The sequence below is a fragment of the Choloepus didactylus genome, chromosome 8, assembly GCF_015220235.1.
Source record: "Choloepus didactylus isolate mChoDid1 chromosome 8, mChoDid1.pri, whole genome shotgun sequence".
Classification (NCBI taxonomy): domain Eukaryota; kingdom Metazoa; phylum Chordata; class Mammalia; order Pilosa; family Megalonychidae; genus Choloepus; species Choloepus didactylus.
Window position 1 is genome coordinate 127,446,353 of NC_051314.1, and position 15,570 is coordinate 127,461,922.

Below are 15,570 nucleotides of genomic sequence, written 5' to 3' on the forward strand. Positions count from 1 at the left end.
AAAATGCAAACCTTGACCTCGCTTTCGTACATTTCCAGCTGATTGCTGTAAAACACACTGACTAGTTTTAATGCTGCTGAGCACAGAAGGACTTGGAAGCATTTTGATGAGTTGACTGGTTCTAAGAGGCCAATCTAATTTTATTTTTATTGGTATTTTTAAAAGATGCTTTTGGGGGAAGGGAGCATTTTAAATATGATTCAAACTGTGGAAAGCAAAGAGTCAGTGACAAATGAGCCACGGTGCCAGAGGACAAACTGAACCTATCACTGTTTAGTACAGAAGGAATCTTGGAGGCATCTATATCAACTCCCTGCTTAGCAGATGACAAAACTGAGGCCAAGAGTTGAAGACTTGTGCTGGAGGAGAAGAGGTTGTGTGCAACATCACATGTCCCTCTGTCCCCTCCTAACTCCAGGTCCAGTTAGCTGTAGAGATGCAAGATAATTCAGCCTGATTCTCAGCCTGCTGTGATTCTGGAAAATCTCTGTGACCGATGGGTATGTGAACTGGAAAATCATTTTTCCAAGAGATAACTGATCTCTTTGCTGTGTCATCTCCTGGCGCCTGCCTACAGATAAATTCCCTCTGCAGAGAGTAAATTGTGCAAGAGCTCCCAGGATGGCAGGCTCCTGCATGGAGCTTCCAGGAAAGTTTCCTGCTGCTTCCTACTGCTCTGCCACCTCCTCCAGGAGGTTAGGGACACCTTCCCAGGCAAGTCCCCCTCAAGTTGCCCATTTGACTCACAGGCCCAGGGAATAGGACCAGGGGAGGCTACAATGCCCCTGCTCCCCTGACTTCTGCCCAGGACCTCTGCACAGTTGTGTTTATTCCTGCACGTAGCACTTCCTCATGCAGGTGCAGGGGGGCAGGTCACTGTCCGTTTGGCTGGATGTCCAGCCACATCAGGCCTGCTGGCTGCTCCTGTCTGCCAAGGGGAAGGGAACCTGCTGGCCCAGAGGACGGGCAGAGCAGACTCTCAGCCCTGAATGGATTCACCCAACAGGTTTGGTTGGTCCAGCCAGGCCCCTGCGATGTGGTGTAAGTGCTGACTCAAGAGTTCTTTCCAACCTGCAGGTGCCATAGAGCACCTCTGAGTGACTCTGTCTCCTATCAGAGAAGTACAGGGGAGGAGGCTCCCTCTAGTGGACGTTGTGAGAAATTGAAAGCTGCTCTGACCTCGTGCAGAAGGCAGGAAGCTGCAGAACTGATGAGAGTGGCCCAAAGATCCCCACACATGCCAACTTAAGTAATACGAACAATTTTTAGAAGTGTTTTGGGTTTTGGTTTTCCCACTGCACCCGGCACAGGAGGCCTTGACTGCAGGAACAATCACTTTTCCCCTCTGCCTGGAGGCTTTATGGTTCAACAAGAAAGCTGGAGGGCCAGGGGTTCTAATCCCTTTCCCAGAAAGCCTCTTCCAGCCACTGCCACATTGTGGACAATGCACTTTCACTTCTCTGGGGCTTGGTTTCCTCCATTTGTAGGGACTGTGGTATGACTCCCTAGCTATAACTCCATGAGCTCAGGGTCCATTGCTCAGCCAGAAGCAAGCAACACTGCCTGAAATTCCCAGGCAATGCTTGGACACAGCCTGACAATTACCAGATACTTTCACAAGCTCAATGGTCCTTGGCTCTCACAACAACCATCGCATGCACCTTATCCTGGACTCTCCCACTCTGCCTCAACAATCGGGTTGGCTTTGTATTCTGACACTGAGCTAAGAGGCAAAGGATCCTCTTCTATGGCCTACAGAGCCCAAGGGTGCAAGCAAAGAGTTTCACTGGGGCTGGTAGCCTGAGCTTGGAGTCCTGGGAAAATAGGCTGAGGAATTCCACTCTTCCTTTGCAGGAACAGAAAGTCTATCTAACCCATCCCACAACAGCACTGATAACGATGATGACTAACACTTGCACATGCCTGCTACAGGCTAGACAGTTCCAAACACGTCCCTGAGATTTACTCAGTCATCACAGCACCCCTGTGTCATAAGTACCCATACACCTGCCATTCTTGCCTGGATACAAGAATCATTTGAATAAGAACCAAAGTCACCCGATTATTATAACTGCCTGCCTCCAAATATAGAAGCGCAATAAGAATTGAATCAATTTGTATCTCCCTAGATAAGAGAAGAGGGCTTTCATTCTCCATTATATCCCTAGAAATCAGTTTGCTCTTGATTATCCTGGTGATAGAGTTACAAATCTCAGATGACAAAATGGGAAGACCCACGGGAAGTCATTTGGTCCCATACCTCCACTTTAAAGGTGAGATGACTAAGACATAAAGACACAAAGAATCTTACTGTGTATCATACAGCAAGTTGGTGGAGGGGCCAGGAGTAGCCCCAGGTCTCCAGACTCTCAGCCAAAGCTCCTTCCACTTGACCATGGCCCTGAGACACACTTGAGTGAATGAGCAGCGCAGAAGGTCCCGTTCGACTGCTCAGGGATCTCCCTGATCATCAGCCAGCTCAAGCGAGCTCAATAAGCAGAAGCTTCCAGTCTTAGTTAGCCAGGTTGCCATGACAAGTACCACACATGGGTTGGCTTTAACAATAAGAATTTATTGGCTCATGGTTTTGAGGTGAAGAAGTCCAAAATCAAGATACCAGCAAGGCTTGCTTTCTCCTTGAAATCTGTAGTGTTCTGGTGCTGGCTGCTGGCAAATCTTGGGGTTCCTTGGCTTGCATCTCTGCTTCCCATCATCACGTGGCAATGTCCTCTCCTTTCTTGCTTCTGTGACTTCTGGGTTCTCTTTATAAGGCCTCTGGTAATATGGATTAAGACCCACATTCAGTTTGGCCACACCTTAACTTAAAATAACCTCTTTCAGAGGTCTTACTTACTATGGATTCACAATCACAAGGACGTGGATTAAGATTAAGAACATGTGTTTGTTGGGGTACATAATTCAACCCATCACACCTTCTCATAACACCTAAGGCACCCAGCAGTGTCCTGGAAAATAGGTTCTCTGCAACCTCACAAGAGGCCCCTGGAATGGTGCATCTCCGAGACAGACAGCCAAGAGCAGAGACTGTCTGAGGGCAGACTGTGACACCAACCTCTGGCTCACGGCAACAGTGACAGTGACAGCCATGGCCTCCATTATCCATCCTGTCCCTTGCCAGGAGCTATCATGGAGGTGTGTTCTCAGCTTCCCACCAACCTTTCTTCTCCTCCCAGGATGCTACTTCCCCACCATCCCTGCCTCAGGGTATTTCAGTCCCCTCTTCCCACTGATGTTTGGTTTCCACCAGAGGTGACAGCCTCCTGACTGCCATTTCCCAGCTGGAGCCAATGCCAGCCACGTCCCTTTTCCACGGAGTGGGCTGGGGGGAAGAGAGCCTTCCGGGCCCCTCTTTACCACTCTCTGGTCACAGACCGAGGTGGCATTTCCCTGGTTGGAGGACACATTAGGGTTCTCTGGGGGCTTTTCTACGGGCCTCCTGTCACTTGGCCAAGAAGCAGAGGCTCTCTGCTCTGCTCTGCGGGGGAGGAGGTGGGATACAAAGAGGGTGGTGAATAAAACCAAGGGGTGGATGTGTGGAGGGAGAGAATAGAGACACAAAATGACTCATGGCAACTCAGAAGCTTCCCACCCTAGATGTGGGGTCAGGAAGACAGGCAGGCAAGGCGACCATCACTTCCTGCAGGGAAGGAGGTGGGGTTGGGAGGTGCTGCCCTGCCTTGCTGGCCTGCTCTGAATGCAGGCAGTTGGTGGCAGAGCCTGTCACCTGGCTAAGGTGGGCCGGGCAGCTCCATCCTGCACCCCACAGGTCACTTCTGGGAGGAGGGTCAGGGGCCTCCAGCAGCAGCCAGGGGCGGGGGCCCAGTCTCCAGAGCCCAGCTGCTGCCTTAGCTGCCTTTCGTGTCTCCCACATACCACTCAAATCCACAACCTCAGAGTCGGTCTTGCCCTCACATTCCCTCACACCCCACGTCTAGTTCCTCCTGTTGGCTGAGCCTTCAAAATTATGCAGAATCTGTCCACTTCTCCCTCCTGCCACTGCTGTCAGCCTGGCCCAAACCACCATCAGCTTTCACTGGATTATCTAAGCAGCCTCCTAGTTGGTAATTCGGTTAAAATAAAATTTAAGTCAGCTGGTTTCCCTTCTCTGCTCAGAACCCTGGAGAAATGACTCTCCTCCGACCCAGAGCTTTCAGCCTCCTCTCCTGCTACACTCTTGCCGGCTCACTGTTCTCCAGCCTCACTGGCCTCCACCAGGGATGCTCCCACCGCAGGGCCTTTGCACCTGCTGTTCTCTCTGTGTAGAATGCCTCCACCCCCCTCCTGGATGTCCACATGGCTCACTGCTTGACCCCTTCTGCTCTTTACTCAAACATCACCCTCTAGGTCAGGCTCTGCACCCACCCCCCACCCCCGTTACCCTATTTTAGCTTGACCGCCATTTCCTACTCCTGCCCTCTTCCTTAGCCCCTTTCTTGCTTTATTCCCCCCCACACCCTTTGCTTTTATAACATACAATAGATTTTAGTTGTTTGTTGTACTGATTACCTGTCTCCCCCACCAGAACCTAACCTCCCTGAGGCTGTGGCTACTTGTTGGTTTTATTACTGATGTATCTATCTCCAGCACCTAGAAAAGCATGGCACACAGTAGGCACTCCATGAGCACTGGATGAACAAACAAAAGAACAGCAGGCACAGTTTGGGAAATAGACCTTCACCAGAAAAGTCAGTCATTGAACTTGTTTAGTAAGAAGAGAAGCCTGGGAGAGAAAGGGTGTGGGTATGTGTGTGTGTGTGTGTGTGTGTGTGTGTGTGTCAGGGGATGTTTAATAACCACCTTCACTCACTCGTAGTAAACAATGTGTAAGCTCCCGATTATTTGCAGGTGCTCTGACTGTATGTATTTACCAGAGTCAACACTTCATTCATTCATTTCCTCACTCACTCCTTCGCCAGTGACAGTAATTCTGCTTCAGGTGGACATGAGGTGGACGCATGGGGAGAAAGATGGTCCCGACTGCCAGGATTTCTGCAGTGTGGTCATGAACCCCTGGCCCTCAGACATATCCAAAAGGTCTGGGAATTAAAGCAACTGTAACCCCAGCAATGCCTAATTAGGGAAGCAAATTCAGTGCAAGGAAAACATCCTAAGGTGTTCTGTCACCAAGAGGAAAGGTATTTGGAGGAGTGGCTGCTAGCAGGAATTACCCACTCTGGAGAAACCCTGGAAGAGGGCAGAAGAGAGAGTTGCGTGGGTGAGGAAGGAAGTCTCCAGAGGCAGAGTTACTCTCCTTCCACTGAGGGCAGGCCAGGAACCAACAGTTGTCAACCACAAGAAGAGTAACGTGGGTTACAAACTAGAAAGGCCATCCTTGCTGGGCTGGGAGAACACAGACATGTCATCTTCTGGGCCCTGCACCCTCCTATGCCAGAGAGCAAGGCAGACAGTGAGAAAGAAGCTGAAAACCCATGGGAAATATTATCTCGGACCTTGATATTTGCCCACAGTCATGTATGTATAAGAGGCAGATACGAAGTCCTAGACCACCTGTTAGATGTCTTGTCTTCTTGGAGAAGTCTCTGCCTACAGGCTGGGTCACTGCAGTGGGCAATCAGGCACTTTTTCTGCTGATCTGTGGGTGATGAACACATTCCTATAGGTGGCAATGAACTCCTGGGTGCTCGGCATCTTGAGTATCTGCCAAGGCTCCTCGGCTTGTCTGCTTAACTTAGCTGTGAATGTCTGCCCACGGCGTGATACACAGCTTTTGAGACTTTGCCATGTTTATTTGTTATTCTTTCAAGCCACGCTTTTCCTGGGTGGATCTGTAACACAGCCATGCACTTTCTGGAATCCCCCAACCCCTAACCTCCCCACACCTTGTTTCTCTTGCCCACACCACCAGCGTTCCCTCTCCCCCTCTATCCTGGACCCCATCTGTAAGGCCATACGTCCAGCCTCAGCTTTTCCTGGCCCCGTTGCTGCCTGTGGGAGGCCACCGAAGGGAGTCAGGCCAGATCACCCAAGGATGACCCTGGTCTTCCCGAGAAGGTAAGGGCTCGGCCGTCTCCATCCAGTCTCTATCCAAAATGTATGCCTAAGTCTTCTTGCTTGGACCACCCTGCTGGGAAGGAATCAAGAACAAGAGGAAGTGTCGTTAGTGATATGAAGATGAGATGTACAAGAAATGGCCCCGAGAAACCCAGGGCTCCACGTCTTTCCTCAGCTCCCACTGCATTTGCACAGGGGTACCCTAATAGGTTCCTATTTCTGGGGTCTCTGGTTTGCTCAAGCTGTGTGTCCCACGACCACACCAGTCCCTTGCAGCTCCTTACTGACTGCTGAGCACATGCAACCTGAAGCCACTCCTGTGAAAGTCATCTTTACATACTGCTGTCACAAATTCTTGACCTTCAGTGGCTCCCTATTTCCTGACAGTCCAAGTCTAAGCAATGTGTTGACATCTAGGCCCTGTAAAGTGAGGCCTCTTACCCTCTACCTGCTCGTCTCCCTGCTAACACCTTGCTCTATCCCCTTTGGCTATGGGCCCACCTCTGATCCTCAGCGTGGATAAGGCACCCTCTCCCTCCATGAAAGAGCTCTTGCCCCAGCCCAGCCTCCTCCCTCTTCCCACCCACCAATTCTCTCTCCTTTCTCCCTTTCCCTCTTCCACATTCCTACCTCCTCCTGCCCCTCCAGGCCCAGCCAACCTTCTCCACCTTCAGGAGCCTCTCTGGCCATCCCCAGGTATGCCTGATCTCTCTTTCTTTGATTTCCTGCTCCCTTTATGGTCTGTCCCACACGGGATCATGTGGAGCTATTTTCCACTGGGAAGTATGTGAAATTTGGAGCCCCAAGACCTAGGTTCAACTTCTGCGTCTACCGTGCTCTGGGCAGAGGAGGTCAAGCTCCTCCCTCACTCTCCTTCTGAGGGCATCTCTGTGGTCACCACAAAGCACTTCGGGGAAAGCCAGGGTTTGGCTAAACAAGCAAACCAACAATCCCTTAGAACTTCTGTTTCTGCGCTTGTATCACAGAGATGCCTATCAGGTGTGTTCTGAGGCTCTTAGGTCTGTGGAACCGCTTTGCAAATTAATGTCAAGATTTTCAAAAATACCAGTAGATATTGCTAGGCTTATGCAGTAGACTCCTGCAGAATGCAGAGATCTAATATTTGTCATTTCAGTTATTTTGGAGCAAACTCAAAGATTCATAATGTGGAGTAAGTAATTTAAAGTTTCACTGAAACACAAATTTGGCTCAGGAGTGTGCTGCAAGCCTGGTGTCCTGGGGCAGCATCTGCCTCGTGACAAGGGCCACTGGCCATCGAGCAGCAGCACTCACCAGAGCATTGCTCCCTGCTTTCTACTGTTTTCATCGGCATGCAATAACCCCTGCAAAGTGGATCAACATGAGATAAGACAAATAAAAACCAGGTTTCTTTGTGAAACTCTGATGGTCTTCACGTGAAAGATAATGCTTTAGCAAATTATGAAAATGCAGTTAAGTTGTTTCAAAGGGAAATGAACAGAAAATGCATTACTCTTTTCACAAACACATGTACCTGGGGAGAAGCCTGTACAAGCACTTCTGCATTCACAAATTTTGGGCTGTTTCAGGTCTCTGGACACAAATTCCAAACATCAAGAGTCTGCACTACCCTCGGTTCTCATGATTTGAATGTAAGTTATATGTGGTGGGTTTTATCCCAGAGCCACCCTTTATGACTCCACTTACAGCTCTTTACATGTTCTCATGGAATTAATCATGATTTTTACATCAGCCTAAAGAAAACATCATTAGGGAAGTCCATAATGATAGGCCATAATACTATGGCCTCCAGTTTAAAATGGCAGATTAAATACATAGATTTTGGGGAGGCTTCCTCCTGAAACCCTACTAAAATAACAGTAAAGGAGATTTTTAAAGGGGGGAGGGAGTAAAGTTACAAAGATAAATAATCAGAATAGTGAATGGAATATAACTAAAAATCAATTTGTGGATGATAGAAAGTCATTGATGAAAAAGCATCTGACCTTGGAGAGGGGCAAGAGTTGAAATCTGAATATCTTCTGATGACTGTCCAATGTGACAAAATTGATTTACCCCCAGAGAACCCATAAAGACTCAGGAATTGAAGCACCTGGTTCCAAAGAAGGGGATTGAGGGGCAAGGCTCCGCAAAACTTAGTTTCAGTGAGACATTCATTCAGGTCTCTAGGTCTCCTCCTTAATTCCATATAGCCAGGTACCTACCCCTCTGCTGCTCCATCAAAAGGTGATAACCTTATTCTTTGTAGAAACTTGGACAGAACAGCCTAGACCCAAGGACACCTGGTGGCATATAAGGCAGGGGTGGGACACTGCACTGAAAATAGGGGGCTGGCATGTGATTTGAGTGTCTACCTGCTGAACGGTGAGGTCATCTACCACCTCTCCTGCTCGGCTCCCAGAATGATATCAGCCAGGCTCATACAGCCCAGGCAGGCAACTGGAGAATTCTTTCCTGGAGAAACCAAAGCATTCCAAGAAAAATGCCTAAAGACATTGATATCTGGAGATCCCCAGTAAGATGGCCCAGTCCCAACTTCATCACCCTGCAATGATCGTACCACTCAACAAGCCCCATAGACACAGAGCTTCCGATCAGCTTTTTAGCTCCTCACTCTTGAATATGAACAAATATTCTTAAATTACAGACATCAAGAAAGTGAGCCCAAAACAGACAGAAGAGAGAAATTCAGAGGAAACAAAATGCTAGTGCAGAAAAGATAATTAATTAAAAACCCCCAGATAAATAAGATGAAATATTTTATCCATGAAGCAAGAACAGGCTGCTATAAAAAAGGAACAATCCAAGGAGAAGAATTCTTAGAAATTAAAAATAGGATACCCAAAATTAAAACATCAGGAGAAGGGCTGGAAAATAAAGGTGAGAAAATCTTGCAGAAAGTAGAACAAAACTATAATGGAAAATAGTAGAGAAAAGATAAGAAAGTTTGTGGATCAGTCAAGAAGATTCAAAGTCTGAATAAAAGATAACAGACAAAAGTTATGGAAGAAAAACATCAAACAAGCAATTCAAGAAAATGTCTCAGAACTTAAAAACACATTCTAGACCAAGAGGACTCACTAAACACTCATGAAAATTGATTAAAAAAAAAAAAAAAAGACCCACATCAAGGCCCAGCATCATGAAATTTAGAATTAGTATGGCATCAGATTTTACCAAAAGCAACACTAGAAGCTAAAAGACAGTGGAGCAATGCCTCCCAAACTGAGGCACTTTGTGGTAAGATGATCTTCAAACTGAAACTTTATACCCAGCCAAGCAGGAACGTATCTATAACAGAGAAGTGCAGGGAATTTCTTCTACAGTGGAGAGGTGTCCTAGGATGGCAACCATGCAGCAGGCCTAGACAACCCCCAGTCCACACTGCAGCAGAATGGAAAGACCCCAGGCAGTCAAAATGAAGGTGAAAGATAGCCTGCTGTGCCTGAATTGATTGGGAGGAGATTTACATTTTGGGTGGGAAGTCTATTGAACCCCACTCTCCTTTTGGGGACCAAATAGTGATAGATATATAGAAAATTAAGCAATGAAAAAGAAGATAATAACTCCAGAGGAAAATTAAACGTAGTACCAGAAAGGGAATGCAATTATAGCACAGCACACTAGGTGGCTCAATGAGGAGTAATATTTACACAGTCAAAATAAGGTTGTATTGCAAACTGAGCTAAGAAATATGACATATATACAATATTGGGAGGAGGGAAAAAAGCAAGAGTGTTGGGAAGGGTGTGTGTCTGTTTTGTAGAGAGTAATGGTAGGTGGTATAAGAAAGCTAAATCTTTATTTTCCATAGTAGGAAGTCAAGTTTTCTAAAACTTGAAAAAATAGATCATATCAATGTCAGTGCATTAAGAAATACAGTGGCAAACGTAGAAGAAAGAACTAAAGAGTTGAAAGAGACAGCTATTGAGGAGTGCAAGATAGGTATGCGGAGGAAAGGAGCAGGGGATTGTTAATTTTGGTTATAAGCCTGTTGAAATAGTTTATCTTTTTAAACTTAGATTAATGTTTTAATTTAAAGGAAAAGAAGTAATACATGAAAATTTCCCCAAACTGAAAACATAAGTCTCCAGATTGACAAGCCCAAGTTCTAGGATTGCCAGATTGTAGAATCAACAAACAACAACTAAAACAAAAAAGAAGGCCCAGTTAAACTTGAATTTCAGATAATTCAGAGTACTCCTTTAGTATAACTATGTTCCAAAAATTGCAAAACTCATTCATTGTTTATCTGAAAATCAAACTTAATGGGTGTCCTATATTTTATCTAGCCCAACATATCTACACCAAGTCACATGACATTGAAAAGCACCAGGGGAAAAAACATCTTAAAAGCTTCCAGAAGGAAAAAAGGTCACATACAAAGAAATCAGAAAAGCCTAACTTCTCACAGTGAGATTGGAAGTTAGGAAGCAGTAGAACAATGCCTGTGAAATTCTGAAAAAACAAGAGACATTTTGGAATTCTAAGTCCATCCGGTCATTAATGAAATTTGAGAACTGAATAAAGGAATCTTAAGGAATGCAAAGTTTCAAAAGTGTACCTCCATTTAGAAAAGGACGGGAGGATTTTCCCTACCAAAACAAGGAAGGAACCAAGAAAGAAGAAAATATATTGACCAGGGAAAAGGAGACCCAAAACAAGAGAGAAAGGAAATGAATTCCCAGTACTACAACTATGCTTAGGCTGAGAGTAAGGAGTGAAAGGGAGTGGGAAAATGGAAGGCTCCAGACTTCTGGTTGACCAAGATGGCAGTATAAGATGCTCCAGGGTGCCATTCCCTCACAGAATCTTTGAACAATGAACAAAAATTGGCAAAACCATCTTCCGAAAGACTCTGCAAAAGAGTCAAAGGATTATAGTAACTGGGTGAGTGCCCAATCAAAAAAAACATTAAAAAATAGTAAGACAAGCTCATGGTTCCCTTCATTGGCTACCCCCCTTTCTGGAATGGTGTGGGGCAAGCCTGTGCTCCCATCATGGGTCCCTGGCCCTGTTTCACAGGGAGTAGAGTAACTCCTGCACACCTACCGGGGTGTCTCTATATCAGTGTTCATCTATCAAGTGGCAGCCTGAAAGACTGAACCATTGCAACTAAATCTCTGGCTTGCAATCCCAGAACTTGATATACAGACAGAAGCAGCTTGTAGACAGCTAAAGCAGAGTAAGAAACAATTAAGTCAAAGTGGCCTGGGCAAAGGATTATCAACTTTAAGATATACAATAGAGCTTCCAGGAGGAGGCAAAGGTCTATTTTATAGGGAGTTCAGAAATAAACCCTCGTATCTATAGTTAACTGATTTTTGACAAGGGTGCCAAGTGCACTCAGTGGAGAAAGAATAGCCTCTTCAACAATTTATGCAGGAAAAGTGGCTATCCATATGCAAAAGAATGTAGGTAGAGCCCTACCTCACACCATATACAAAAATTAATCAAAGACCTAAATATAAGAACCAAAACTGAAACTCCTAGAAGAAAACATAGGGAAACACCTTTAGGACTTTCATTTGGCAATGGCTTCTTAGACTTTACACCAAAAGCATGAGCAAAAAAAGAAAAATTAGATAAATGGGAGTTCATTAAAATTAAAAACTTTTGTGCATCAGAGAATTTTATCATGAAAATTAAAAAAGACAACCTAGAGAATGGAAGAAGATATTTGGTTACAACATATCCAATAAGGGTTTGATATTGAGAATAGATAAAGAAATCCTACAACTCAACCACAAAAAGACAACCCAACTTACAAACAGGCAAAAGATCAGAAGAGACATTTCTCCAAAGAAGATATGCAAATGGCCAAAAAGCACCTGAAAAGATGTTCAACATCATTAGCCATTAGGGAAATGAAATCAAAACCACAATGAGATATCATTTCACACCCATTAGAATGACTACTATTAAAAAACAAAGGGAAAATATCAAGTATTGGAGAGGATGTAGAGAAATAGGAATACACTTTCCTTGTGGGTGGGAATATAAAATGGTGCAGTGCTGTGGAAAACAGTTTGCAGTTCCTCATAAAGTTAAGTATAAAATTGACATATGACCCAGGAATCCCACTTCTAGGTATATACCCCAAAGAACTGAAAGCAGAGACTCACAGAGATATTTGCATACCAATGCTCACATTGGCATTATTCACAATTGCCAAAAGATGGAAGCAACCCAAAGGTCCATCAACAGAGGAATGGATAAACAAAATGTGGTATACCCATGCAGTGGAATATTATTCAGCTGCAAAAAGGAATGAAGTTCTGATACATGTGACAACATGGATGAATCTTTAAGACATCATGTTGAGTGAAATAAGCCAGACATGAAAGAACAAATATTGCATGATCTCACTGATACCAGTATTTAGAATACACAAATCCATAGAGTCAGAAACTAGAATGCAGGGTACCAGGGGCCAGGGTTGGGGTAGGGAACGGAGAGTTAGTGCTTAATTGGTAGAGTTTCTGTTTGGAGTGACAGGAAAGCTTTGGTAATGGATGGTGGTGACGGTAGCACAACATTGTGAATATAATTAACAGCACTGAATTGTATATTTTGAGTGTGGTTAAAAAGGGAAATTTTTAGGTTGTAGATATATTACTAGAATTAAAATTTTTTAAGAACCCATAGGACTGTACAGCACAAAGAGTGAACTCAAAGGGAAATTTTGGAGTGTAGCTAATAGTATATAATATAATAATATAATATGGTTTCATCAGTTATAGCAAAGGTGCCACATTAATGCAACATGTGAGAGAGGGAAGGGTATATGGGAACTTTATTTTCTGCATGATTTTTCTGTAAACCTGCAATGTCTCTAATAAAAAACAAATTAATATTTTTTAAAAAAGAAGAGAAGTCTCCAAAGTGGAAGACTCCAGAAAAAAAAAATAATAAGAAACTGACAGAAAGCCTGATGCATTTGACCCAGTGGAAAATGGTGTTTTGAGGGGTTTCCCAATTCTGTTGGAGAATTTGGAGAGGATTATAAAATAGATACACAGAAAATTAAGCAAATGACAAAATGAGGCACTTATTAATATAATGTGTACCTGAGAGGAAAGAAATGTTATCATAATGTAGCCGAGAAGTTAGGATTCAGGGTATGACTATGATTACTGAATCATTATACAGTTATTCTTTTTTACTTTCTGGTATGTTAGAGCAGACAGAGGGAAATACCTAAAGTCTCTGAACTGTGATCAGCTCCTTGTTCTCTAATAATGATAGTATAGTCTTTATCTTGTGATTGAAAAAAACCTTTTGACTGACCCTCACTTGTACTCCTTTTATCCGGTTTTTCGACTTTAGAGTCTTATGATCACTAAAGACAGACCTTAATGTTTATTAATGAAGGGCTTTGGGTCAGCCCAGAACTAACCTACCCCAATTCCAAAGTTATCCTGATAAGCAAAGCTGGCTCTAACCATAATGGGCCCGTCTGACATGTGCAGTAGCTTAGACTTTAACCTATAAGTGGCCTATACCTCATTGTAATACTAAAAACCATGCCCATCATCATATTAAAGCTGGCATTTTCTTGCATACAGTTCTGTTCGGTGACTAAGCATGTAATCAATCTGTGTATACTCGATAATTAGATGAGTTCTAATTACATCATCTGGGGCCATTGTGCTCATTATCCTAAAATAAAACCTGCCCATCTTTTGATACTATAAAACCATCAGAATTAGTGCGGTTCGGGGAGACAGATTTTTAGGCTGATAGGCCATCTGATCTCCTCCTTTGTGCCTATCAATAAACTCTGTCTTTGAAACCCCAGTGTCTCAGGAATTGGTCATTTGAGCACATCGAGCAGAGAACCCACCACTGTTGAACAGTATTAATAATAGGCTGCTTGACAATGCCTGAATAGCTATAATAATGTCAACACTGAATGTGGATTTAACCAAACAATTCTATTGGAGGCAGAAAAAAAGGGTACTGGGCTTCATACAAAGACAAGAGGCCATGTCCCATCACTCAGCGTCAAAGTCAAAGTCCTGATAGCAGCCTGCAAAGCCCTACACAACATGTCTCCACCTTTCCACCTCATTCCTTAACACTCCCCACTTGCTCACCTTGCTCCAGCAACAGGGCCTCTTTACTGTTCCTTGGTTATACATCCTCCCACCTCAGGACCTTTGATGTGCTGTTCCCTTTTTCTAGAATGCCCTTCCCCTAGATATCCTCAGGGCTCACTCTCTCCCATCCTTCTGGTCTTTGCTCAGATGGCATCTTCTCAGCAAGGCTGCCACTCTCAGTCCCACTCCCTATTCAACATTCCTGCCCCGACATTCCCTACACCTACTGTTTATTTTTCTCCATATTACTCATGGCCATCTCTGTGTAGAACACCGCCTCTAGGTAATGAGATGGTTAGAGTGAGTGATATTTTATTTGAATGTTTGCTTATTCTCCCCACTTAAATTAAAGCTCCGTGAGGACAGGGAATTTTGTCTTCTTTGTGCACTAATGTATCTATGCTTAGAATAGTGCCTGGCACATAGTGGGTGCTTTATAAATATTTGTTAAATGGAAAAACAAATTCAGAAATAGCAATGTAAGCATTGACTGATAAATCCAATGGTAAATACTAGAAAACACGCTGTTAAAGTAATTGAAGGCAGTTAACTCTGAGGCAGGGGCCAGCTGGTTTTCCTTGGAAGCCTTATATATTATTTGACTTTTCAAACCATGTGCATATATTACTTTTTAAAAAATTAAAATTATTTTAAGAATATGCTCACTGTGTTCACCTACCACCTAAATCATATTCCATTCCAATACCAAAATAAAGTGACTACTGGGTTATCTAGTATTTGTATTACCAACACCTAGAAGTCATCTTTTCTCTCATCCACCTCTTTCTCTCTTACCCTCTACCTCCAATCCATCCCCAACTCTTGAACCTCCCCCCTCCTCCCTTACTCGCAAATACATTCACCTCTTTCCTTCTCCATCACTATTGCCCCAGGCCCCAGTACAAATCATCACTTGGACGTGGGCAAAAATTTTGTAACTGGTCCCCCTGCATCTATCCAGTCCCTCCAACCCTTTACACTGTGGTCAGACTGATATTTTCAATCACAAATTGGATCATATCCCACCTCACCCCCTGCTTAGAGCCTGGCTATGGCATCCCACCCCGAAACCCACCAACCATGTACCTTGCTTGTCACCCCTATTCGGCCTCGGGCACGGCTGGTCCCTCTGCCTGGGGAGCTTTCTGTGCCCTCCTTGGTCATCTACCTCCTGCTCATCCTTCAAATATCAGCTAAAATGTCATCAGGTCAAATCCCCCTTCTAACACCCTTTGTAACCCTTGTCACAATTGCAACTTTACTTTTGTAGGCTCACTGGATTAACATCTGCCTCCATCCTGACAAAAATGTGCATTCATAAACTCTATGAAACTCTAGGAAGAAATTATTTCTTTCATTTATCATTACATCCCCAGTGTCTAGGAGCTCAATAAAGATGCTGAATGATTTGTTGAAACATTTCCTTTTACTACTG

General features: G+C 44.3%; 1 protein-coding gene across 4 annotated transcripts in view; it reads right to left on the minus strand.

Annotated features, from left to right (window-relative positions):
- Window positions 1–2,716: 2,716 nt before the first annotated feature.
- KCNA6 (potassium voltage-gated channel subfamily A member 6) overlaps window positions 2,717–15,570 on the minus strand; it is a 46,939-nt gene continuing 34,085 nt past the window's right edge. For 2 of the 4 annotated variants that reach the window (XM_037847780.1, XM_037847781.1), the window contains one exon: window positions 4,483–6,103. The gene's annotated coding sequence lies outside the window, so the exon portion shown is untranslated. Of the gene's footprint in view, window positions 2,776–4,482; window positions 6,107–15,570 lie in introns of those variants that run through there. The other 2 variants (XM_037847779.1, XM_037847778.1) reach the window with 2 other exon arrangements.